Raw genomic sequence first — 26,630 nt, forward strand, 5'->3', positions numbered from 1 at the left:
ACGAAGTCTAATATCATAAGTCCCCCATACCGTCACCCAAGACCGCAGACATCAAACCCCCCCCCCCCCCCCATCCCGAGTTTAAGCCAATCTCATCTGGTCACCCTACGTGTTGATGCATTGGGATTGAATATCAAGGAATAAACTTCAGGCAGCAGCCTTCCATGCATAATTACTGTGTCCTTTGTGTGAATGCAATCTCCATTTTCTGTCTTTCATTATCAATCCAGTGATCTGCCAAAGGTCTAATGTCCACTGAATCCTGAAGACAGATTGAGTGGTGATGAGGAAAGTCATACTAGAAATAGATGCACCAACAGGCAGAGATGTATTTCTTTGAGTCTAAGAAGTGATGTTTAACCCTGTAAAGTCTGGATAGTATGATGTAGGACAATATGAAGCTCATACCTGAGGAGGAAAACAAAACATTTTTATCCAGAGACCATATACAGTACATATTCAGTTTCTCATATGTAAATGGCAAAAAAAAAAGAAAAAAAAGGAAAAAAGATGAAATTATGATGTGTATAATATAAAACCATGAGAACAATATATCAGACAATTTAAATGCTACTATAACTATGACTAATATAAATGCCACTCTTTGTCTCCAAATAATAAGTCTAAGATATTTAAGATATTTATACGCTTAGTTTTATAATCACATTTCTGTATAAGGCAATTGTGTAAGGCAAAACATGGTGATTGAGAGATGGACAAATAAATGTTCCTCAAAAGCCTTGCATATCTTGTAATACTCAGATGTTAACATGTTTTTTCTGAAAAAAAAAAAAATATATATATATATATATATATATATAAATATATATATATATATATGAACAATTAAGTAAACCTAAATTGCTTCAGTCCATTAGTGTTCATCTTGAAATATCCCTAAAAATAAACAAATTATTCTTACAGTTACTTTATAAAAATCTGTGAAACTGCACAGCTAAGGAACAAGTGTACTATGGGCTGTATGTAGAATATTATTATTATTATTATTATTTTTTTAATTAAGGCCCTTTACTTGAAATATATAAATAAATTAATAAATAACAGAAGGTATGCATATATTGTGTGCAACCGAATTTTCAGCAAAGTTTTGATTTTGTTGATCAGTTTAGAGTCCTTAGAAAGTTTTATAGGGTAAATAATTTAGTTATTTTGCAGACGCTTTTATCCAAGCGACTTACAACTGGAAGATACATAAATTGATCCTTCTTAAAGAGGCAAACAGACAAAGGAAATGCTTGTAATACCAAGTTCTAGACAATTGGTCAAATAAGTACAAACTAGAAAAAGAAGGAATATAGAAAGAGAAAGGTATTTTTTATTATTATTATTTTTACAATGAAGCCAAGTAGTTTTGAAAGAGAAGAGTTTTCAGCTGTCGCTTGCAAATTGTCAGGGATTCAGCATTCCAGATAGGAGTGGAAAGATCATTCCACCTGCCAGGAATAGTGAATGAGAATGTTCCGAAAAGTGATTTTGAGTCTCTCTGTGATGGTACCATGAAGCGTCACTCACTAGCGGATCTCAGACTTCTGGAGGGGATGTAGATTCGTTATAGTGATTGGAAGTAGGCGGTTGCTGAGCCTGTGGCTGTTCTATATGCAAGCATCAATCTCTTGAACTTGATGCCAGCCACAATCAGTAGCCAGTGCAAGGAGACTGGCTATCGATCAAATAATACACGATTATTATTTCCATCCTATAGTACCAATTCCCTCTCATTCCATTTAAATGTTAGGGTTCTGAAGCAAACCCAGACCAGAACCTAAAAATACCTGGATCTATCCTGTCAGGCACCTCTTATCACTGGAAAGACAGGGCAAGATTTGGTGTTTAGGGCTGAACACAATCTTTCCCCAGCAGCTCAAGATAGTCTTTGTTACTTGAATTCATTACATGTGCCCACATCCATGGCAATATGAGTGGGACAGCAGAAAGAGCTTCTGTGCCATTGACAACAAGGTGCTCAAAATAATGCAGAAGATACTTCTCAAACACATCCTCACACATGCAGTGTCCATACAGTAGGAGAAGTCATTTCACCTTCAACAGTGTCCTCAATGATCACAGCAGGCTGGTACTTGAGTCATAGAAATCCCTTCAATGTATACTTCACCACAGCCATCACGTAAACACTGGTGATTAACGACATCATACGACATCATCATTTACTTCAGCTACACTACGAGTTCCACTATGGGTTTTATGTGCTGCTGCTGTTTGACAACAAAAGAGTGTCCACTTCAGGAACTCATGCTGTGTCAGAAATGCTTTGGGATTTCCTCTGTATGACTTTTTTCTAAAGCATGTGTAAAATCAGTGGCAAGACATCATGGGTGGGGAGACATAACAACCAGGAAGCTTAAAAGTGCACCCGGTGTAAAAGGCATTAGCACCTGCTCTTTAGCAAGCACTCTGTGATGTGTACATCTTTGAAGTGTATGTGTCTTGTAATTGCATTAATTAATCAGTTCAACTTTAGCTTTGGTGGGTAAAGCCTTCGCGGTAGTGGGTCAGGCTGGCACATGCCTGCACACCATGGTGGTGTTGCGGGCATACCAGACTGATCTGCTCATAGGATCTACAAACCGTCACATCTCTAGGAAGTCCTGATGCTGAGAGCATTGGGGTTCCGAGGGCAGACCCCTCTGGGGAAGAGCAGATTACACCCCATCATACAGTGCCGTCTCTCCTCAGTGCCCTCAGGGGGCCAGTCTGTCAACCCTGCCACCTCCAGAGCTTCAGGGTACAGCAGTCTCCAGCAAGCACACCTCTCAGTTTCCGCCTGGATATGTACCAGTCCTGGGTGGTTCACATCCTCCAGTGAGGATACTAGAACAGCCAGACCAGTCGGTCTCTGCCAGTCATCTGCTTTAGGGCACTGAGTCGGTTGTTCTGACAACACCGGAGGCCAGTCTGGAGAGGTTGGTTCCCTTAGTAGACTTTTTGGCAGCTTGGAGACGCTTGCCAAACATGGCACAGTGGGTCCTGCAAACAGTGAAAAGAGGCTACAGTCCGGTTTAGTTTCCAGCATTCTTGATTCAGCAGGGTCACACTTACTGTGGTATGCCCTGAACAGGCTCTGGTGATGGAAAAATAAATGTCTACCCTTTTGAGAAAGGAGGCTATAGAGTGTGTCCCTCTGCTTGAGAAAGAGTCCGGGTTTTCGATACTTCATCATTCCCAAGAAGGATGAAGGGTTGTGTCCTATCATAGATCTGCCCCATCTCAACCGCTCTGTCACGATGCTGCCGTGGAAATGGATCGCAACACAAATCAGGTCCAAGGATTGGTTCGTCACCGTAGATTTGAAGGCTACATAATTCCATGTTTCCATCCTTCCCAAACAGAGGAAGTTCCTGAGGTTTGCTTAAGGGGGCAAAGCATACCAGTACCGGGTTCTGTTTGGTTTTACACTATCACCCCACATTTCTAATATTCTATAGTCAATAGTATCTAATATTCTATAGTGAACTATCAAAATAAAGTGAAGAGTCTTAGTAGCAATCCCTTACATGGAATGTAAAATGTAATATTTACAGAAATGACCTCATTTAGAGAAGCCACCTGTTTTAGCTGAAGCAGCAGCAGTTGCAGCCTTTGTTGCTCTTGCATTGACGCATTTCACATGGCCTGCATGTAAATCAGATGTTCACAAGAGAGGCAGCCAATCATACAATATCCTTTATTGTGCTGCTGAAGTCATCAGTTCCCACACAGCATAAAGCGAGTTCATGGTCGAAAACTAATGTGGATGGCATTTCATGGATTTTCACATTTCAAGTATTTTTTTATTTTTTTTTGAAAACTGCCTGTTTATGAGCCATTGTCTACAATCAACATTTCCCAAAATGCCAGCAAGCCAATAAACACCCCAGAATATTTATATTGACAATCCAATGATACAGTAAAATGGCAGATGATGACCGTTTATGCTGGAGAGTATGAAAAATCATGTAAAACTTGTCATTTATTTGATCCGATGGAGAAAAACGTTTGTATTCATGAGCCAGAGGGTATGAAAGCTTGTGCTTTTTTTTTTATATCTGAAGTAGCAAAGTAGCATAACGGCACAAAATCAAAGGTAGAAATCTGTTGTTGGGGCCGTCTTTGAACCTCTGGAGTCCATGAAATGGCAAAAGCATCTGTGGGCTTGAATATTTAGACAGAGTTTATTGTCATGCCTTTGAGCAATGCTGAAATTACCTGCTGTAAAGCTGAGTGCTGCACCTTGATGCAGCCTTTTGTTTCACTGCAGATATGGCCTGCAGAGAATTAACAACATACCTCCAAACTGGTAACTGGGGAATCCGGTAGTTGCTAAAAGTATGTGTGGAGAAACACTCTCCTGCCTTCATGTTTCAAAAAGTGCTGCTGTTTGACAACAAAAGAGTGTCTGCAGGCCCAGTCTGGCCATCGGGAGCCTCGGGATAATTCCCAGTGGCCTGGAGCCTGATTTGGCCCAATGCCGTTTTTTTTTTTTTTTTTTTATATATTATTAATAATATTTTATATTTACTCCTTCTCAATGTTACCAAAGTGTTATCATTTGATAATAAATCGAAATGCCTAATAAAGCATAAATTGTTTAGTCTTGACTGTCAGCGCTGCGCTATACAAATTGGCTCAAAGGTGTTCCGCACTTTCATCAAATGGTTCTGAACAGAATCAATGCGCAGGACTTGATGAAGGAGATGAAGCAGCCGTAAGGAGCAGTGAAATGTGGCAACATAATTGACCTGTTCAGTGTTCAAGTGCATGTCAGTTTCATCTGTAAATATGCTAGATAGTTTTCTCTTTATTAAACCTAGTTAATTAACCAAGTATTAAACTGCAAGCAACTGTAAGGCTATCAGTAGCACCACATTATTATCATCATTCAGAATACTGTGCTAAAGGACATCAGTATTGATTGTAAAAATTACACAAAAATATAAAAAATAACAATATATATCTATATTTGTGCTGCTACGGTGTCAAGTTGTTTAGAAGTGTGGCCTGGATGAGTGTGAGATTTCCCAGCCTGAAATGATGTCCCAGTCTGGCCCTGAGTGTCTGTACTTGAACTCCCACAAGAATTATAACAATCTTTGAAGATATAATACTCATGTATATCCACTTTATTTTTCAATGCGGAAGTAAGCAGTTTTCTGTGAATGTGCAACACTTTCGGTTCATTATCCGCTTTACGGAAATAATAAGAATAATAACAAAGTGCAGTAAATAAAAATCAGGAAAAAAATAAGGTGGATATTTAAAAAAATAAAAATAAAAATAAATTGTGTCAAAATAAGTCATATTTTACCTGTCTTGATAAATACAAATAAGAACAAATTAATTTCAAGTAAAGAAGCAGAGCAAGTTTTGCCTCACATAATAAAACAGTTGAAATATGAAAATAATCATTTACTCATTCCAAACCAGTTTCTCTCTTTTATTCTCTATGACAAAGTTTTATTAATATCATATATGTCTTGACAAAAACAGAGTGAACTTGTTTACAAAAAAGTAGCAGGGCTAGAGCTCGACCGATGTTGGTTTTATGACAGCCGATGCTGATATCTTGGAAAGCAGGGGGCCGTTAGCTGATATATGTTATTAATATTTTACAATTTAAATAATTTGATAAATGATTAAAAATAAATGTGTAAAATAAACATTCTTATACTTTAGATGACAAAGTATTTCCACAAATAAATAAATATCTAATAAAATATATAATAAAAAATATATATATATATATATATATATATATATATATATATATATATATATATATATATATATATATATATATATATATATATATATATAATCAGCAAAATGTATAAAATATAACAAATATTAAAATATAATTAAAAAGGAAGTAAATACTGTAACCAACAGGTCACTCAGTATTCTGGGAAGTTTGTGTGCATTGGGATTTTTTTTTTTTTCAAATAATTCAAAAAGGTAACACAAATTTTACACACAACACACAGAGAAAATGACATGAATATGACAGTTGGAAAATGCATAAAGCGCAGCATAATTTGAAATCATGAGTTTAAATTTGAAAAAAGTTCACACGGGCCGACCGTCACTCAGAGAACACTCGAATCATGCTGGATAAAAATGCACACTTCACAAGATCTCACAGCGGGATTCTACATAGTTTGATAGGTTTGTGAAATTAAATGTTCATTAGCCATTCAAAGATTTGTTTAAATTATATAAATGCATATTCGCTTAATGCTGACAGGAAACAAGAAAGTATTATAATGTTTGCCTTTCTATTACTAATAATTTAAAAGCAATTGTTATAATACTTTCTGTATACATTAATTCCTTTGTTTAACTGTTCTATCTGATTATTAGACAGACTTCTATCTGTATTAGACAGAGCTGTTAATGATGACAGTAAACAAGAGAGAGAGAGTGAGCACTGGCGCTGCTATTTTCAGTGCTGTCAAAATATGCACAAAAATGTATCGCCCTATGCCAATATTTGAAAAATACCAAATACCGACCACTACCTCAGATAATGAAAAAAATCTGTCATATTTTACTTTCACTAATGATTTTCCAAAGCTGTTTGGCTAAAAAATAAAAATAAATAAAAAATAAATAAATAAAGGATTGTATCGAGAAGGGAGCATTTTGCTGACATTTGCTGACAATCACACAAATGCATGTACAATTCACCATACTAAATTTAACAATGGTTTAAATCCATGACTAGTATTTCCTAATTGCCTCCATGTCCATAACAAGCCAGAGAGCAGAAACATATTGTCTCAAAAAGACCAAGTGCAACCTTAAGTACTAAAACACTGTCACTGTCATTACCATATGCAAGTACAATGCATTATGTGTTTGTAAATTTCCAATTACGTATAACAGTTTTCAATGTATTATATAAAATCTTCTACATTTGAAATCAACTGAAGTACTGACATACATCATGAACCAAAAGAGAATTGCCATATATTCTTTAGTTGAATTCTCTTCTTTGCTTAAACAGAAAATATTTCAAACATTTTTACATCACCTTCAGTTTGCAGAAAATATCAGGACTGTTCTGATTATAAGAGATGAATTATACCCACCAAAACAGGCAACAAATGTCTGATTGCAATTGAAATTTAATTTAATTTTGAAAAGCAAGGGGAGGGGACGCTTCATTGCTTACAGAGAAAGAGAGAAAGAGACATCCATTAACATGATTAAATTATGACATGGTTACATGATGATCACATGCAAACTATTTATGTATATACTGGCTGTTATAAAAACCATATTAATGTCAAGAGTAAATGAGTTCAAATGATCACACTGAGCACTGTTTCCAAATAACACTCAAGAAGCTATGTGTTTTACTTATATTCCAAGTATTAATGAGTTCCCTAAGACATTATTATTAAGGCATTATACGAATTTGGTTCAATTAATTAATTCAGGTTAAATTATAAAAATTGTATCAATATTTGTGTGCAAAATCCAGATGTTGTAAAGGGTGTCGAAGTGATGATATTATCATTCGACTCTTTTCCAGGATGTTTTGAAGGCAGATCAACGTTCACGAAGAAAAAGTATGTGCAAACTGGTATGGAAGCAGATACCAGGGAGCTCCTCAATTTCCAATCTGAAGTTGAGATTGCTCGCCAATTTAGTCAAATGGTACGCGTCACATTACACGTCACATTACAATGTCATGCGTCCTTACGGGATGTGTGTGAATGCACACATAGATTCCAGAAAATCTACCAGAACCAAAATCAAACCATTCAATCAATGATCAATCAAACAATTTATCAGTGTATTTCACAACCGTTTCCTGAAATCACGGTTGCACCTCCATCATTTAAACCACTTAAGCATTTAAACCCATGTGCACTCTTCAAAAATAGTGCTGACGGCTGACTTGCTTTTTGAGCTCAAAAGCACGATCTGGGAATGAGGGTTGAGAACTGTAGTTCCAACCACACAGTTTTGCGATTCTGTTTGCAAATGTTCAGGGGAAATGGAAAGCTTTTCAGAAAACGGCTATTATTCAAGTTCTAAAAGAGCATCAATCAAATATTTTGGTTGAATCTGAAACAGAATCTTTAAAATCATCATGATTCAGATTCCTAGTCATTCTCAAATCCCCAGACGTGAGCCGTCAATATAATAATACAGATCAAGACTGTAACTCTTGATTACTCCAGGAATAAGTGAACTGTGAGGCACTTGGGATAAAAGTACAAAATGACTTCTTGCTAGTATTACTACAATGAGTGCCAAAAGTGAGATCTCATCAGTACATGTCCTGAAAGCCATCAAATGTGAGTTTAATTTAATTAATTTCTGGACATTTTGTCTAAGAGCTTGTTGCTTGTTTTAATGTCTTGAAATTTCCCTTTCGATACTGCTGGTTCATTCCTCATATGATAATCAATGAAATGGTTTGGCTTTGAAAAACAGCTGATTGAAGAAGGAAGTCAGCTGTGCCTCATCAACCAGCGGTTTTAGACGGGAGGTATGGAGAGCTAATGGAGGCTTTTCTCACTGCTGGAGGCTTTTGACCATCAGTTGTAGATACACTGTAAAAAATAAGTGTAATTTTAACTGTAAAATTTTGTAAAAAACTGTAAAAGATCTAACAAAGCATTTAATGTAAATTTACAGTAAAATTCTGTTAATTATACAGCTTAGAAGTAAAAAAAGAACAAATCAATGTATAATTTACAGTCTAAAACTGTAAACTGATATTCCCAGAATTCCCTGCGTGACACTCCACGTTTGAAAGTATTTTGTTTAAATAATCATGTTTTTAAATAGTTCTTGTTATCAGTTATGTACATTTGAGCTTTATGTTACATCTTCTGTTGCTTAATGAAAGTTTTTTGCATTATTTAAGTATCACGTGTGTTACCATGATGGTGTTTTGTGTTTCCATAAATGTGCACCTTCTATATGTTAATATATATATATACTTCTGCTTGTGGTGAAGCTACTTGTGATGAGCTTTGATACTTCATGTGGCTTTCTCTTATACAGTACCATCTTTATTATTATGGTGGTTGTCAGTATTTTCAAGGTACAAAACAGATTTAATTTTGTGTGTTGTTGAATTTACTGGTTTATATTCACATTTTCTTGTTTGTAAATTACAGCTTTATATTGTAAAATTAACAGTTTTTGACGTAAATGTGTTTACAGTTTTCTGTATTTTTACAAAATTATTCTGGCAACCACAGCTGCCAAAAAGTTTTTGTAAAAACAACAAGAAATTTTTTACAGTGTAGGTACTGTAGGTCTTTTGGCCTTTACGTTTTATGTTACTTGTCATGTGCTTTATCTCTATTACAACTGGTTGAGGTTGATTTTGGAGCATTTCTCAACACGTATTTGCTCACAATGTATGTGAACAATATATGATTACAGATCATTTGATATGTACTGAGTATTTATGCTTTTTTTAACCTATGATAGCAGCGTTCATCTGTGAAGGATGTAGGCTGTCAAACATACACAACTGTCAGCCAATCATATCAGTGGATATTTAATTTTGAGTCTACAATCCGCCAGGCCTATTCAAATGGAGCTTTCTGATGAGAATGGGTCAAAACAGGACAGATGGTAGCCAAAACTTCTAAATTATGATGTTTTCATGTTAAAACTTGATAACATTATAAGTGGACCTCAAAAGGTACAATAGTAGAAAAGAAAATGCCAATGCCATCTCATACAACAAAAGAAAGAGGAAAAACAGGTCAGAATAATAATAAAAAATGCCTCTATTTATGTCTATTACGACCTCTCTGTGGTTTTGAACTTACAAGGCACATAATAGAATGTAAGTGTCAGAAACCTTTTACACACACATGGTCAGATAAAAAAAAAAAAAAAAAAAAAATACACCTTCAAAACATGCATTCTAGTTCATCAAACAAACATCTAAACCGATTTTAGTCAAATATGACTGACTACGCTCCAGAATCCAGGTGCTATGAAATTGAAAAGGCTAGAGTTATATAATTAATTGAGTGGCATTAAATAAAAATAACAGGACAGTTCATGCAATCCAACTCAATGTGCCCTCAATAGCCTGATGCAATTTCTGCTGAAAAGAATATTGGAAAGTTCAAATCAATCCATCATTATAGAACCCATTGAATGTTCACCCTCAATGAGCATTCTTAAAATAGATGAATATAATGTCCCTGAAAATGTACTAAAAACTATTTCAATTGTTAACTTGGTTAATGGTTTTCAATTAAAATTTTTTTAGTTGGAACCTGTTTAGTGCCATTTCTGTAATAGATTCAAATATCATGGCTACAGAAGAAAATCCATAAGCAGATTGACATTTTACATTAGCAAAGAAATGTGGACTTGCTGTTTCTGATAATAGATGAGAATGTTAAACTTTTATTCTCATGAGTGATAAATGAAAAGGCACTGGATTCCTTCCTAGCTATGGCTTTCTTATGAGTTAAGGCCAAAATAAATCTTGGTTAAGCTTACCACAAATTAAGTATGGTAGTATCAAGTATAATTTTAAATTCAGTAGGGCTAATTTAAATTAAATGTATGCATTTAGCAGACACTTTCATCCAAAGCGACTTACAGTGTGTTCAGGCTATAAATTTTTACCTGTGGGGGAATCAAACCCCTAACCTAGCGCTTCATAGCGCAATGCTCTTCCAATTGAGCTACAGGAACACCTGAGAAACAGTACTCTGATACCAGAGGAGGTGACGAAGATTGACTGGGAGAATTTTCAACACTTTTTGTGTGACTTGGTGTAAAAAATAAAATAAAATAAAATAAAATAAAATAAAAACTACCTTTTTGTGAAGTTTGATATTAACTACAATCCATAAATAGGATTTTTGGGGGCCGATACCTATACCAATTTTTACAAACATTTATTGGCTGATTCTGATACAAAAATGGAAAGCTTAATCTATGCTCTTTATCTACAGTACAGAAAATGTGCACGAAAAACAGTCAACAGTGAAAACTAATATGACCAATTACAATTTGCTTCTGCCATTATCTCTTAATCAACATGCCCCCAACTCTTTCGGCAAGTTTCCCACTGGTAATTTGTTCACTGTGGTGGCATTCATGTGCACTTGCCTTGTAAATATAATTATTCTAACATTACTTGGAAGGGGTATTTGTTAACATTCTGAGTAATGTTAAGTTAATCATACAAGCACTGCATATTGCTCACTTATTGTGGTATATAGACAATATAGAATAAATACAATGAATCACACACAGGCTTCCATCCATTCAGAGAAAACTGTAGTTATAACAGTGGTTATTACTCACTTGGGTGAGTAAATTGGTCTACATTTCCCCAGTCCTTCACATTTTTTTAGTTCCCTCATACTCTCAGATGGAAGGTGAGATGGCAGGGGCCACAAGACATAATCATCTAATTAGCTACTATTTGAGCACTGACATTTTCCCCTGATGCTGGAATAAAGTGAATGAGTCAGATATCTGCGCAGCTCGGGGGCACATACAGAGAAAAAGGAAATGGAGTTTACCTAAGGGGGAAAGACTTCAGACTTCCATTTTAATATCAGCAGTGGAGCTGTCTTCTGCTTGTCAGGATATGATAATTATGCCCGTGCAGGTGGATGACATTAGCACCTCAGTACCTGAATAGAAGTGAGTGTTGCAGCAGTAGGACTGGGTGGATACAGCACACTTAATCATTTTAATTGGATCAGCAAGCGGTATAAAATAATTAAATCAGCTAAAGTTTCTGTGATTGGTTGCTCTGTTCCTTGATTACTCCAAAGTGTAGTATATTGTTTACACCTGAAGCTGTGTTTCAGACACACATACATTTAATCACGCACCCTAGGTTACTTACTGCTCACACTGACATATACAGAAACGTTATTTCCTTTATTGTTTATGTACTTTATTTAAGAGCTGCTTTAATCTTTTGTTAATAAAGGGTTTACTTTTAGGTCTAAATTTGGGCATGCATGTGTTTCTCATATTTGTAAGTAACAGAACACTTAATTGCATGCTATTTACATGGTTAGACTTTATTTTAAGGTATCCGTTCATATTCATTGGTAGTGTTTCTAAAAAATATTGTAATTTTAAATTATTTATTTATTTATTTATTTATTTATTTTTTTTTGAACCACATAAGTGTGAATTTAGTTATGCATTATATATATGCAAATTCATAATTACTTAAAGTGTATACTGCCAAATGTACTGATAGTCATTTATGGTAAACTTACATATACTTTTTATGTTAGTTCTATAGAAACTTGTATGTCTTGAATTTAAATGCATTTATCTGTAATTGCACATTTGCAATGATGAAGATGCAATTTCATAGATTATTATTATTTTTAATTAAATGCAATGTAATTTTTTTATAGAACACAATACCGCATATTGTGCCACAGAGCACTAATCAAAATTATTAGGTAAATCACTGCAGTAGTTCCTATCTAAAGCAGTATGTTCAGGGATTAGAAGAAATGACCACAATCCAAAAAACTCACTTCTTAATACTGTCTTTTTAGTTAATTTGTATCATCAGGTTTCATTCTTCACCGCTATTGATATAATCATGAAACACAATCCTTACACAAATAAAATGATGATTTTTTTTGTTTTCTGAATATTCTGAATTGTTGAAATAATGTGAAATCTAACATTAATGGATAGGTACCTTCCTCTGAGAGCAACTTTGAGAACAACTCAATCTTTCTGACACCCAAACAGGCAAAACAAATGGCACCTTTCTCCCAAGCTCTGCCAGACATAAATTAGCCCATTACGTGCTTAATATTCGTTAACTATCTTGTCATATTAGCATCCACGTGCACTTGTAGATTGGTCTGCTAATGGTTTGTGGAAAAGTGCCCTTGAATGTCCATGTGATTTCCATCCCTAAACCACCCAGCTCATGGTAACAGGCAGTCCAAAAAATTATTCAGAAAGAGAGGATTGGTTATGGGTGCAAAACAAAGCTAAGCAAATGTGACAATATCACCATTAATCTCATGATTGTGATTATGGGAGCTGGAGAGTTGGGCAGCACTGATATCAACATCGAGGGGTTCATTGTGCACAGTCTGAATGGCATTTTAAGGAGCGATAAAGGCAAACACAGGTTGCACACTCTGGCACTGAACAATAGTTTGGATTTGCATTGGATTTGTGATTCATATATATTCATGAATGGAAGCAGTTTAGTAAAACAAAAGAGCTTCAGTACTCTAGCTGACTGCAGTACACAAGGTGCTGGTAAAAATCATTTTGATGCAAGACAATGTAATGAATTACTGAAACAAGTGTGAAAAGCTTATATTTTTAATGGGCAAATTTAAATGACATTGCCAGCAACTAGAGTTTTATAAATTCTGAAATGTGCAAATCTTTTGGCTATAATGGTGGAGGTGGCCTGGCAATGTTGCCCTTGTTTATAAATTAGCATGAAGTCTGGTTCACTTTGTAGATAATTCCAGCCATGAACAAATAGCGACTAATTGCAAGTACCCTTACACTTTATGGTGGAAAATGCAATACTGTAGATCAATTGTGATAATTCCGATTAAAGCACATGCAAAAAGTGTTATTTGATACTGCTTTTCAAGTTAATACATTTCAAATGTACTAAATAGCAACTTAATTATTATGAAAGTGTAATTACAAATATGTTTGAATGCATGACATCCAAGTTTTAATAGAAATTACATTTAAACATGTTTTAACTTACCATACATATCAATAAGTTTGACTGAACACGTTTACTATATTTCGAAGACAATAGAAGTTTGTTCTTAGGTTCTTCTTAAGTGGGTCAAAACAAATAACATTTAATATAATTATAGTGCTATAATGTAATGTAATGTGTAACAGGACATCTATAACTACTTTTCATAACAACAATATGAGAGTAATTGGAGATGGGTAGGTTAAGGCATGGAAATGTGATCCAGGGGTGGCAATGGGTAGGTTTAGGGATATGTAAAGTGGGAGGAGTTGGAGCACCACTGCAATACCAGTGACGTGGTAACTCCTCAGGAATTGTCCACTTAATATAAAGTGTAACGTTCTGGACACAATCCACAATTTCTATGTAAAGCCTAACTTACTAGCCACTGCTGTGTAACATAAGAATAATTACATGGTAATTCCATAGGAATTCATTCTTTCCCCATCACTGACAAGTTATTATGTCATTTAGAAGACAACGCTTCCCCGCCAAAGACATGTCTTTGTTTTTACGGCTTTTGTGTTTTCACTGTTAAACACTTGGGGACACTATTACACATCTTCTGAACGAGTACATAACCTCCCGAACAAAAAACACATGTGAACAGGAGAGAGAAACGAGCGATCTCTCATGTAAAGATGCATATGATAAATAATGCAATCATCAGCAATAAACAGCATACCAATGAAAACTGCATAATGCTTTCGAGTAAAATGTTGAACCAGGAAGTGGTATATGGGTGTGCAAGCTTTGGAGGTGTTGATGGAAGCATTTTGCTGGATTTATGCTTTGATTATCATACTGAATATTATCCAGATGTAGTTTTTGACAAATAATAAAAAAAAAAGAAAAAAAAAAAAAAATATATATATATATATATATATATATATATATATATATATATTTTCTCAGCTTTTTGCTCAAAATTACGATTTTTTATGAAACCTACCTATAATCAAGTGTTGAAAAAAATGCTTTAAGCTAAAATAAAATTATTATTATTATTATTATTATTTATTTATTTATTTATGTATTTATTTATTTATTGTAGAGGCTTTGATCTTTATTTCGATGTATTGCATATTCAAATATTCATATATCAAAATATACTGTAAGCAATCAAATTTTAGTGAATATCATCAAAATCGTGTGGGAAACCATTCAGTGGGTTGTACATATGTGTAGTTACACAAACATTACAGCTGTAGACACTATGCACCAATGTGTACTCATACTGTGTTTACAGGATATGTGCACATCTAGTTACTATTTAAGTACACAGGTATTAGGGCCACTTAATATAAAGTGGGACCACTTTATCTAACATACTGTATATCTATTATATAAAAAGAAACAAAAATAAAGAGTTTCAGTTGATTTGACTTTAGTTAAATCTGCCATTTCGGTGTGATCGCCTTTGTTTTTGAGTAGAAATTATCTGAAAGTGATGGCAGATGCATGGCATGAATAAATTATAAACCTTGAATACATTATATCAGCTCACATTCATGAATATTAATTAGGTGACATAATATTCACACATCAGTGCTTACTGTTTTTGGCACCACTCACTTACTATGGTCTGATCAGATGTAAACAGAGATAAATAGAGTGATACACTACAACAGTGAAACATTCTATTGCTATTGCATTCCATATCAGCATTCCCGTAATGCTGCTTAGCCGTTCAGGGCTGCAGTTTCCAAAAGCATTTTTTTTTTTAATTGGGGTCGCAAGTTCCGTTGAACTCTTATGGTAATGATGGAACTTGTGAGCATAGTTGGTGTTTGGAAATGCACCCCAGACAAGTACAGAGGTGGATGATGTCTTCAAAGACAACTACAAAGTCTCAAGTACTGTAAAAATTACATTTTCATTTATTAATTGCATTTTAGATAAAGGATTAATTACTTTAGATAAATAAAGAGCTTTGTGTTAAACAAAGCACTTTAATTCCATGTTGCAAAAAAAAAAAAGGAAAAAAAAAGCAAAGAACTTTCTCGACACCATTATTTAGATATTTTCACCAGAGATTTACCTTAAATGGAGCTCTTTAATAAGATGCTTGAAGCCATTGTTCATGCTTTCATATCTCTGTTCTGTCACCCTTAGACTAAAATACCTGCACTGCTTCTTTATTACAAGCCCAACAAACTGTACTTTTGTTTATTTTCCTGTCTGAAAGACAGACAGATGAAGGTGTGAAGCCCATTAGCTGTCTACTGCACCATGCAGGGATTTTTCACTGGCTCTTAAGAGCGAGATGCGATCGGTAGAGGGTCACTGCATCATTACCTCTCATACCTGCCTCCAAAATCTCACTATCCCCGAGGGCATCAGCGGCAGATAGATAGTGTGTTAAAGAAAAGAAAATGACACTGTTCAAGATGACAGAGAATTTAATTTCCCCTATTACAGGTGTGTCACCTGAGTGCTCTTTTTCCCGGGGAACTTCTCACTTCAGAAAACATGATAAAATTAAAATGAAAATGGATACTGTTTCTCTAATTTATTGAGAATAGTATCCTCCTTGGTTTTAATGTTTTATTCCTTTTTTTTTTTTTTTTTTTGCATATATTGAAATCAAATCTTTCCCTGACTGCTAAATTAATTGAATTATGGGAGGAAGCCAAGGAGAAAGTGTGAGTTATACTATTGAAAATGGCAAAGCAGGTAATAATCAGTATGTAAGCACTGGCTAATTAAAAAATCTCAGCTGGTGTCATTTGCACTCTGCCTGCAAGCCATCATCTCCATTAAACAAATTACGCTCAGACTGCCAACTTCACATGTTACAGCTTTTGATCATGCTGTCTGACAAATTCAATGTTCCTCTAGTGAGAGAAATCCAAATTGAGAAGAGGTCACAGACATTTCTGCTTAAAAAAAAAAAAAAATAGAACAAACACACACACACATACACATAAACCAAGAGATTAAACTGACTTAAAAAAATATCCTGTTTTGCATAGACTCTTTTTCCTCTTGAAAGTGTATCGTTTGTGTTGGGCAGTATGATTGAAATCTAATTGAATAATAGGCACTGGGTAACACTTTAGAATAGGGAACACTCATTCATTATCAACTATGAATTTTCCCTCAATAAATTCCTAATTGGCTGTTTATTGACAAGAAGTAAGGTAGATTTTGGTTATTATTAATGGATGTTGAATATGTTTTTGCAGAATAATGCATTAATATGTTCTTTAAAGTACTAATAAAAAGCCAATATGCTACTAATATGCATGCTAATTAGAAACAAGTTATCATAATATTTTTCCGTAATCTAAAGTGTTACCACAATTTTTTTTTACACTGCATTTTACTGCGGAATCACAAAAAAATAAATAATAATAATAATAATTATACATAATAAAAGTACTATAGTACTTACAAAATCAATCTTGAGATATTGATATATATTTTATTATATATATATATATATATATATATATATATATATATATATATATAAAATAAAATAAATTGTTAAATGTGTTAAATGTGTTTTTATCTCAAGATTGATTTTGTAAGTACTATAGGTAAGGATGGAGGTGTTACATTCATTTCAAATACAGAATAGTATTGATCTTTTAGCGCCAGGCACAAGACTCATATTTCAGTTTCCAAATTGCTACAATATTGGTACAAAAACCAGAGTAATAAAAATGTTGCAAGGTAAACATTCATATATTTTCAATAAATCTAAAAACTTTTTATTGCACATTTTACTTAAAAGTGTTGTGAAACGTAAAACAACAAGACAACAAGGTAATTCCTATTTTCAGGTTTTTCTTAACAAATAAATATGTTTCCTTCACCTTATCTAAGCAATAGCCCTATTCGGACGGTAATTGTTTCTCAGGGGGACGTAAGGGATTTTCACCATTTACAGGGGGTAGTCGGTGATTTAATTTCTTGTCCGAATCCCGGATGTCTGTGTTTTTCTCTCACCACCCCAGTAAAAATCCCTGGCCAAATGACATACTGTTTTTTGAAAAACACAGAGGTCGTGTGGTAATTTAATTGCCATACGAATCCACATCTCTGAGTTTAGAAGAATAAATTGATTCCAATTCAGTGCTTAAACCCTTTTAGCATTTTGTACTTTGCTGTAATTTGCATACATATGCTGCTTAGCCGTTTAATAATTCTATTTAATTTTTATTTAATTTTTAAAATAAAAATTAATTTTATTTACAGCAGACAGTTATGTGACTGGTGACTGGTATCTTACTGATCACAGAACTCACTCATCTGTGAATAGATCGCCATCCGAATCCATGAGTTTTATCACTGAAGTGATATTTAAATTTATTTTTACAGGTGTCCACATGAGAAACAATTACCACCTGAATCAGCTTAAGACTATAAAGGCAACAGACTACACGTGCTGCATATAAAAAAATACAGTTTTACATAATAATAATAGTAGGCCATTCACAGTGAATACTATGCAGATGTCTAGTACTGTAGAAGCGGCTAAAGACTATGAATTTTGTAAAGGTGGAAAAGACCTTGGTAATAGGTAAGGACTGATTTAGTTCAAAGGTCTGTTTTTTATAATATATAAATATTTTTAACATAGCCATCATAAAAAATGAACTAAAAAGTATGCTATATTAATGTTAATAGTAAACAAGGTCTCGGTTGTTATGACTAAGCTCTCTGTCATCACTCAAAGCCATGCAGGGAGAATGGATAATTTAGTGTGCAGGGAGTGAAATGCATGACCAGTCAATGAATCTTCGTTTGGCTATCAATTTGAAAGCTAACGACTCAGCAGTAGAGCCACTGCTGTTTGGATGGAAAATATAACCTATAAACCATTGCATTCTGTAATGTTTTCTGTATAGAACATAGGTTATAAAAGCCTTGGTTTCATGCCAGACATTTATTATTATTATTATTAATAATATATGTGACAATATATACATTATTTTGTATTTGTATTAATGCTTTGAGATGTAAAGATATATACCATACATCAGATATACTTTATAGGGGAGTTTGTGTTTCTGTGTGTACGGTGTCTTTAGTATGCAGAGGATACTACATAATCCTAAACATACAGTAAATAGCAGCATTCTGTATTTTCATTGTCACTGCAAAAAATCTAAAAATCATCTTTCAACTTATAAAATATTCCTGCTTTTTTAAATGTGTTGTTAATGAAACAATACAATTTTCTATATAAATAAATGCATTTGGACATTAGACAGTGGTTCATTTAGTTTAGAACAGTTGAACAAAAACAAACAAATGGCATAATCCCAGTCAAAGAAATATGTCTAAAATATTATTCTATGAATAGAACTGATAGTTCACACCTGAGATCAAATTAACTACATGGGGACCACCTTGGAACTGATATAACTAAAGACAGGAACAGGAAAACCAAATATGGTCGCAAGACAGAGTCTGACACTGCGGCCATTCTTAACCCACTATAGTTCAAACTAACAAACAAATACATACATGCATACATACTGTACTTGAATGAATAAAATACTGCCCTTTTTTCAGGGGAAAATCAACTACATGACACAATTCATCAAATATTTGAAATAGAGATTGTAGAATGCTGTTTTTTAGACACTTGGATCCTTAATAAACATCATCACAGAGCATAATCATGATTAGTAGCTAATTTTAGATCCTGTCAAAACAGAACATCACACAAGTCCGGTCGATTATTAAAATTGCACGAGAAGACGTGTAGGTGCACGTCAGATGTCTTAGCAACAGATGTCTGAACATACTGGCCACAATTATTGACTCTGTCCTAGAGGCATGTTTCACACAAGAAACACATAAACACAAACGACTAAACAGCCGCTTCAACCTTGGACCTGTGAACCCCGTATTCATGCTCCTGTTCCTGACATGAGCCAGACATCAATCAGTCTTTAGAGTCTTTAACAGAAGGCTTCATTTTCTCAACCCCACTCATCTTTATTTATTCGTTGGCAGGCATAAGAGGGCCGTGTGCTCGCATGTGAAAGGGTGAAATTCCATGTTAATTATTTTCCACCTCAACTGCTCGAGGCACTGTATGTGCAATGTGATGCCGAGGCCGGCTTACCCGCTCTGCTGCAGGTCCCTTGGAGGGAAAGATATGGCACGTCTAAATGATTTTGTTGGTGATGATATGGCACACATCTGTGTCTTGGGAAGGGTGATTAATGCCATGAGAGATCTGAATATGGAAATTTCGGTTGTGATGGCAATATGGCATGGAGCCAGAGAACAAACAAATACAAATGAGATGCCTGACAGTGGCAATAAACTGGGCATCGCCATTCACCCCCTCATTGGTGTCTCTTCATTTCATGCTTCAGAAATATGATTGAAATGAAGCCCAAGGGATATCTTCCAAAATCAAATGAGTCTTCATCCATTAGTTTAGCTGAGCTATTCCTGAAACAGCTTTTAATGATTCTAAAACTAAATATTTCCAAAGATTTGGTAGCTGTAACTATCATACCCTATCTCCATAAAATATTTATTGGCTCTTTTATGGATTTCTGGGAAGCTAATTGCAAAGCTAACATTGCTCCAGTCACTAGTGAAAACATCTTCTCTGCCTTATTGAGAGCTCAGGGGCCAATACTTAATTCATGGCTTATTGCCTTTAGTAAAAGGCTTGTGGATCGATAGATCTTGTCCAATGATCTCACCCTAGATGTTTTTAATTATTATATATGTATTTTTTTATTTATTTTTATAGCACAGACCGTGTTATGATTAGCACATTATCTTGCTCTCCAATGAACCTTTGAGTTTAATTTGCAGCAGTAGTATTGGGTAACGGCAGAATGGATTTATCAGGAATCTCTTAATTGATTGTGTGGAACCAATTAGGGATTAACCTCAGAAATCGCTCTCAAAACAAAGCAGCTCAAGCCGTTTTGAGATTTCAGTTCTATTTCAAGGGCATCTAGCATCTCTTTGTGATGATCAGCCTTCCCAGAACCATTCGTGTTCTCCAGTCATCTTTGGGATTATTATCTATTGGACAACAGACATCTGATGAAGACAGGCCAGTTCTGAAGTTGATCTTTATCAGTGTGGCTACATTTTCAAGCATTCAGTGCTGGAATTTCCTCAGAGGCTTTTGATGCATAATTGCACCCTCTCAAAATGATGCGTTGTCTAACTTAATTTAACAAGGAAGAAAATTATGCATAACAACCAGCCTTGGGTTAAATTATAGGTACAATTTCTTAGGATTTACATTTTTGCAATAAAATCAAATTAGTGTTTCATCTAAATGTGTTTATTAAACTTTCCTTCAACATTTTGATTAAATATGTTCATAAAGTTTAATATACAATCATTTTCCAAAATGGATAGGCAATATAAATAACTTAAAACCAATTAGTTTCAAAGGATCAGCTTAAAAGTATTTAGACTTGTTTGCTGTGAAGATCCCCAAAGGAAAATACGACTAAAGCAACCATAAACTGTCTGATCAAAGTATATTTCAGCTTCTTTCTTCTACAGAGTCTGCATTATACATATTACTGAGCAGACTTCCCATAGCCATAATTAAGTGATACTGTGGTTGAGCTTTTGGCACAGAATAAGGATCTTTAGTGTACCATAATTATTGCAATATTTAGAGTAACATTTGAGAACACTATAAAGTATCAAACTGTCCTCCAACAAATACTCCCGTATAGGTAATTTGTTAAAATCCCTAAAAAATGACCCATCAGAACGTACATTACAATTGTGCTCCTGACGGCAACAGGACTTTTTTTCATATAAATGTTTTGTACTCTTTAATCTGCGACGTAATTTGGGTTTTGTGTAGCTGAGTTGGTAGAGCATTGTGTTATACAAAGATTAGGGTTGAGTACCTAAACCCGGTATTAAATTGGCCCCGGGACTAAATTATGAAACACTGTAGTATCAGTAAGATCTGACGCTATCGGTTCTGCTTTCGGTACTGGAGTAAAAAAAAAAAAAATAATGTACTATGTATTTTTGCTTAATAATGTTATCGTGCACATTTTATCTCACCAAATATTTCTAATGTGCGATCATGTTAAGACGTGAGATCTGCGAGATCTCTCATGCGCGCCGCGGAGGCTGTCTGTCAGTCACACACACACAACAAGAACGAGCGCGGCGCACACACACCGTACGAAAACTCCCACTTAATAATAAAGAATGACGATGGTAAAGAGATTTGCTTAATAATGTTATCGTGCACATTTTATCTTACCAAACATTTCTAATTTGCGATATTATTAAGACGTTTGTCTGTGAGATCTGCAAGATCTCTCATGTGCGCCGTGGAGGCTGTCTGTCAGTCACACACACACAACAAGAACGAGCGCGGTACACGCACAACAGTACGAAAACTCCAAGAGAGAGCAAAGAGAGCAAAACGTTCCAAAGTGTGGTTAAACTTCACTAGAGTTGATGCAGTCAACGCTCGTTGTCATAACTGCAACAAAATTTTTGCATGTAAGGGCGGAAACACAAGCAATATGGCAAAGCATCTTTCAAAAGTGCATTATGTTCAGACAAAGAAATGCTGTTTTCGACTGCCTAGCTAGCTCGTCTCTGGTTGTTGCCCCATCTACATCAGGTATGTAGGCTAAAATCATGTTGAATCAATGTTGTTCACGTCATTTAAAATAGATGTAAAATCTCCCTGGTTTGCTAACTTTACGTAGAAGTTCTGTTTATAAAAATATTGTTTATTTTATTTGTTTTACTTTCTTTCTTTTTTTTTTTTTGTATAATGGCTATTTGTTCAAACATGGCTGTTTCTTGAGCTACAAATAATTGTTTTATTAATTTTACATTAAAAAAAAAAGAAAGAAATGTTAATTATTTTCTAAACTTGTTCTTAAAAAAAAACCACACACACAACACAAATACCGATAAGAATACAGTTAAAGTACCGGACTGTTAAGCAGTATCCATAAGAGTAGTAATACCGTTAAAACCTTAACGATACCCATCCCTAACAACGATATGTAATCATGTGATTGTGTGATCATGGGTTCAATCCCAGAGAATGCTTTAAAACGTAAATTATAGGTTGTAATAAGGTGCTTGCACAAATGACCTATAGGGTCATTTTTTGTTGTAGGACAGGCTCTAAATTATACATACAGTTTTATTTTGAGGTTATGCTTTAGTGAACAAAGATACCATAATTGTATGATGATTTAATTAGTACCTTCTTGCATGTTACTATTAGCATTTACTGTGTCAAGGCAAATTCAGCAGGTAGTTATAGGTTGTACAGAGTTGTATAACATACTAATGGGCATATGGAACGTACACTTTAAAACTGTCTGCTGGATACAGGATTATAGTGTTTGACATACCATGTTCTGACTGTTTGGCAGCTAGCATATGGTAAGAACTAGCATTAGCTACCAATTATAGGACGAAGTAAAAATAATTGTATATGTTTAGTTTAATATTATGTCATATTAATAGACATGACTGGAATGTACAGACAGTTTAGACAGATGGAGAGAATGGACAAGGATGGACTAATCAATGGGAACAGGTTAAAAGAAAGAAAAGTTTCAGCATGTGGCCCGTTTGAGTGATGGTTAGGATATATTCCTAAAACATAAAGATACTGAAGCTTGAAGAAGTATCTACTTAATAACTGAAGTTGACATGTCTTTGTTTTTATTTAATTCATCAATATTCAAATTATTGTATTTTACTTTAACAATTTAATTAAGGAGTATCATGAAATTGCACTGTTATTGATATCACCAACTGAACTTTTGGTATTATGACAACCCTACCAAGCTTGCAGGTAGGTTATCTATCACTGATGCTCTAAGAGACCCTTGTACCACAAGCAGGTTTACAATACGCAAAGAGAAAACAGCCAATTGTGACACCAACAGATTGTATGACAAAACAAGCCATCTATTCTCCTCAGAGCATACTGATGGAACATGACATTTTAATTCACTAGAGGTCAGAATGTACACTCTACAACTGTACACTGGAAACACATTTTAAACTCTTCAAGTCTCCTTCTATTAGATCTTGTTCCCACAAATGATTCACTAGAATAGTTCAGAAAAAAAGCCCATAAAGTATAAAATCTAAGCTAACAGTTTCTGGCCTGGGTGATCTTATTCACATTATAACTGATTACAGCCACTTTGTCATCAATCACCTCCTGATACAATTATTTTTATTGAATCTAGTGTGTTTGAGTGCAAACAGGGTGTATCTGTGGAAGCCATAGGTGGAGTTTCGCTTTTATGCTTTTATGGTGGGGGGACACCCACTAGCAGACGAGCCAGGAACACTGTTTTATATGTTCTACATTTCATATATTTATATAACATATAATTGACATTGAAAAATGTATGCAGAAAAGCATCTTTTCCGAGGTGCATAGATGACCACGGCCACCTGCAGGATTTCTTTCGATGGTATGCACTCAGAGTTTCTTTCTTTCTTTCTTTCTTTCTTTCTTTCTTTCTTTCTTTCTTTCTTTCTTTCATTTATGGGGACCAAATGATCAGCGAGAGTAGAACAAATGTGTCACACATTTTAAACTCAACAAAATGATAAAATACATATATGAAGAACATGCTCACAAATAAAAAAACAAAAGAGAACAAAACAGTGCGAAGTGGAACACACATATATGTGTGTGTGTGTGTGTGTGTGTGTGTGTACGTGTTTTATAAAGTTAATTTAGAAACACGTATGAAGGATTTTCTTGTTTGTTAAGTGTTTTTTTATTTTTATTTTTTTTTGTATGACGAAGGCCAGCGACAGACAGTGAATTGATATTTGATCAATTTGGCTGCCTCTAATTATGACTTGCTTACAGTAAAATGTATATCTAAAACAAGTTCAAGCATATATCACAATGTTATTTTACATGTTTAACCTATATAAATGTGCGTTGTTAGATGCTTATCCGAGCATTTGTGCAGAGAGTGGAAAGCGCACTCTGCAGGACATAGAGGCGCCAGCGATATACTTGCATTTTTTCTAACAGTGGAAACAATTTAAAATATACAGTCCTTTTTTTCTCATAAAGGTAAGAGTAATACATCATTCTAAACTGTCTAAAGGGTCTAGTGTTATTTGTGTGCACTCACAATATCAACAAAAACATTGTGCTTTTACAAAAAAAAAGAAATCAAATGCTTTCTGCCATCTGTCTTCAAGAGCTTTACAATAATGCACCTTTACTACTTTAAAATAAAAAAAAAAATAAAAAAAAAATAAAGTCATTCATTTTGTAGACTAATCCATGCATTTATCTCTAAAGGCACAGATAATTAATAATAGCTGCTTATATTTTCAGATTTTTATGTTGCTCTGTTCTGAATACCTTAAAACTGGAAAGATTTGCTGCAATGCAGTTTTGTCTGATAGCCCATGTGAATTATTTATTAGCCCTTTTTTTTATCCGTGCAGCAAATGCTTTAAAAACATCTTTAAAAATTACTTTATAGCATTCATGACACTTTTAAAGTGCTTTTCACTATAAATTTAACGGGAAGCTTGAATGTAAAACATTGTCATTATTTCTTTGTATTCCCAATTTGCCAACAAATAAACTGTTGCAGACTACCCAGATCTCATGAAAGTGCATAGGCTACAGATTATCTGCTTCTATTTGGCATAATATATGGAGACATTGACTTTGGCATGCAAAAGATAAATAAGATAATTTCATAACTGATCACATGGCTGGTTCAGTTGAAAGAAATATGAGACACACAGACCTATAATAACTGCTGAAATATCTGCGGGGCAAATCTCAGGTCAGTCTGAGTGCTGATGGCACAGTGTGTACAGACGTGCACCTGCAGGCATCATTCTTACATATCTTCGCTTCTGATAGTTTTTCAGACAAATCGTTCTCTATGTGCAGAAAAGAGACATCTGAGAATCTGTCCTGTGCCACTGAAGATCGGAGCCAGATTCTCCTTATAACTGAGAAACTTTCTGATGTAGCCGAACCTGTTTGGTGTGAGTGCAAATTGCAGTAGTCTGAAAAAAAGTTTGCATATTTGTCCTTCTGTAGCCTGCTTCATCTATAAGTTTCTCAATTGTGATCAAGATGTGATCACACCTTTCACAAGATCAACTTCAGCTGTCATAAGCCAAGGGTGAATCTTAAAGCTTGCATACATGCTTAAACTGAATAGCTAACTGTCACACACCACACTCAAGGATATCACTTCAAGTTGCCTGTCCAATTCAGCAAGAAATGACTCAGTCTACAACATTTTTATTTGCAGGTTTATAAACAAAACAACGAAGATTTGTTAATTACTAATGCTGGAAAATAAAGAAAAGAGAGTCCTCTCACGTCCTCTCATTTACATTTACATTTACATTTAATCATTTAGCAGACGCTTTTATCCAAAGCGACTTACAAATGAGAACAATAGAAGCAGTCAGGTCAACAAGAGAACAACAACAGAATACAAGTGCCATGACAAGTCTCAGTTAGTCTAGTATAGAACGCATAGCCAGGTGTATTTAAATTTTTATTTTATTTTATTTTTTTTTTTTATTAAATGAAAAAGACAAGAAGAGGAAAAGTACTGGTGTTAGTAGGTTAAGTGCAGGCGAAAAAGATGAGTCTTTAGATGTTTCTTGAAAGTGAGTAAAGACTCCGCTGTACGAATTGAGATTGGGAGGTCATTCCACCAGCTGGGCTCAGTCCAGGAAAAGGTCAGTGAGAGTGATTTTGAATTTCTTTGGGATGGCACCACAAGGCGTTGTTCACTTGCAGAGCGCAAGCTTCTGGAGGGCACATAGGATTTAACCAGTGAGTTTAGGTAAGTTGGTGCCGTGCCAGTGGTCGTCTTGTAGGCAAGCATCAGTACCTTGAATTTGATGC

General features: G+C 34.7%; 1 protein-coding gene across 1 annotated transcript in view; it reads right to left on the reverse strand.

The window, feature by feature from the left end:
- LOC113072475 (glutamate receptor ionotropic, delta-1-like) overlaps positions 1-26,630 on the reverse strand; it is a 389,481-nt gene that overhangs the window by 208,667 nt on the left and 154,184 nt on the right.

Source organism: Carassius auratus, unplaced genomic scaffold (assembly GCF_003368295.1).
Source record: "Carassius auratus strain Wakin unplaced genomic scaffold, ASM336829v1 scaf_tig00009130, whole genome shotgun sequence".
Lineage (NCBI taxonomy): Eukaryota > Metazoa > Chordata > Actinopteri > Cypriniformes > Cyprinidae > Carassius > Carassius auratus.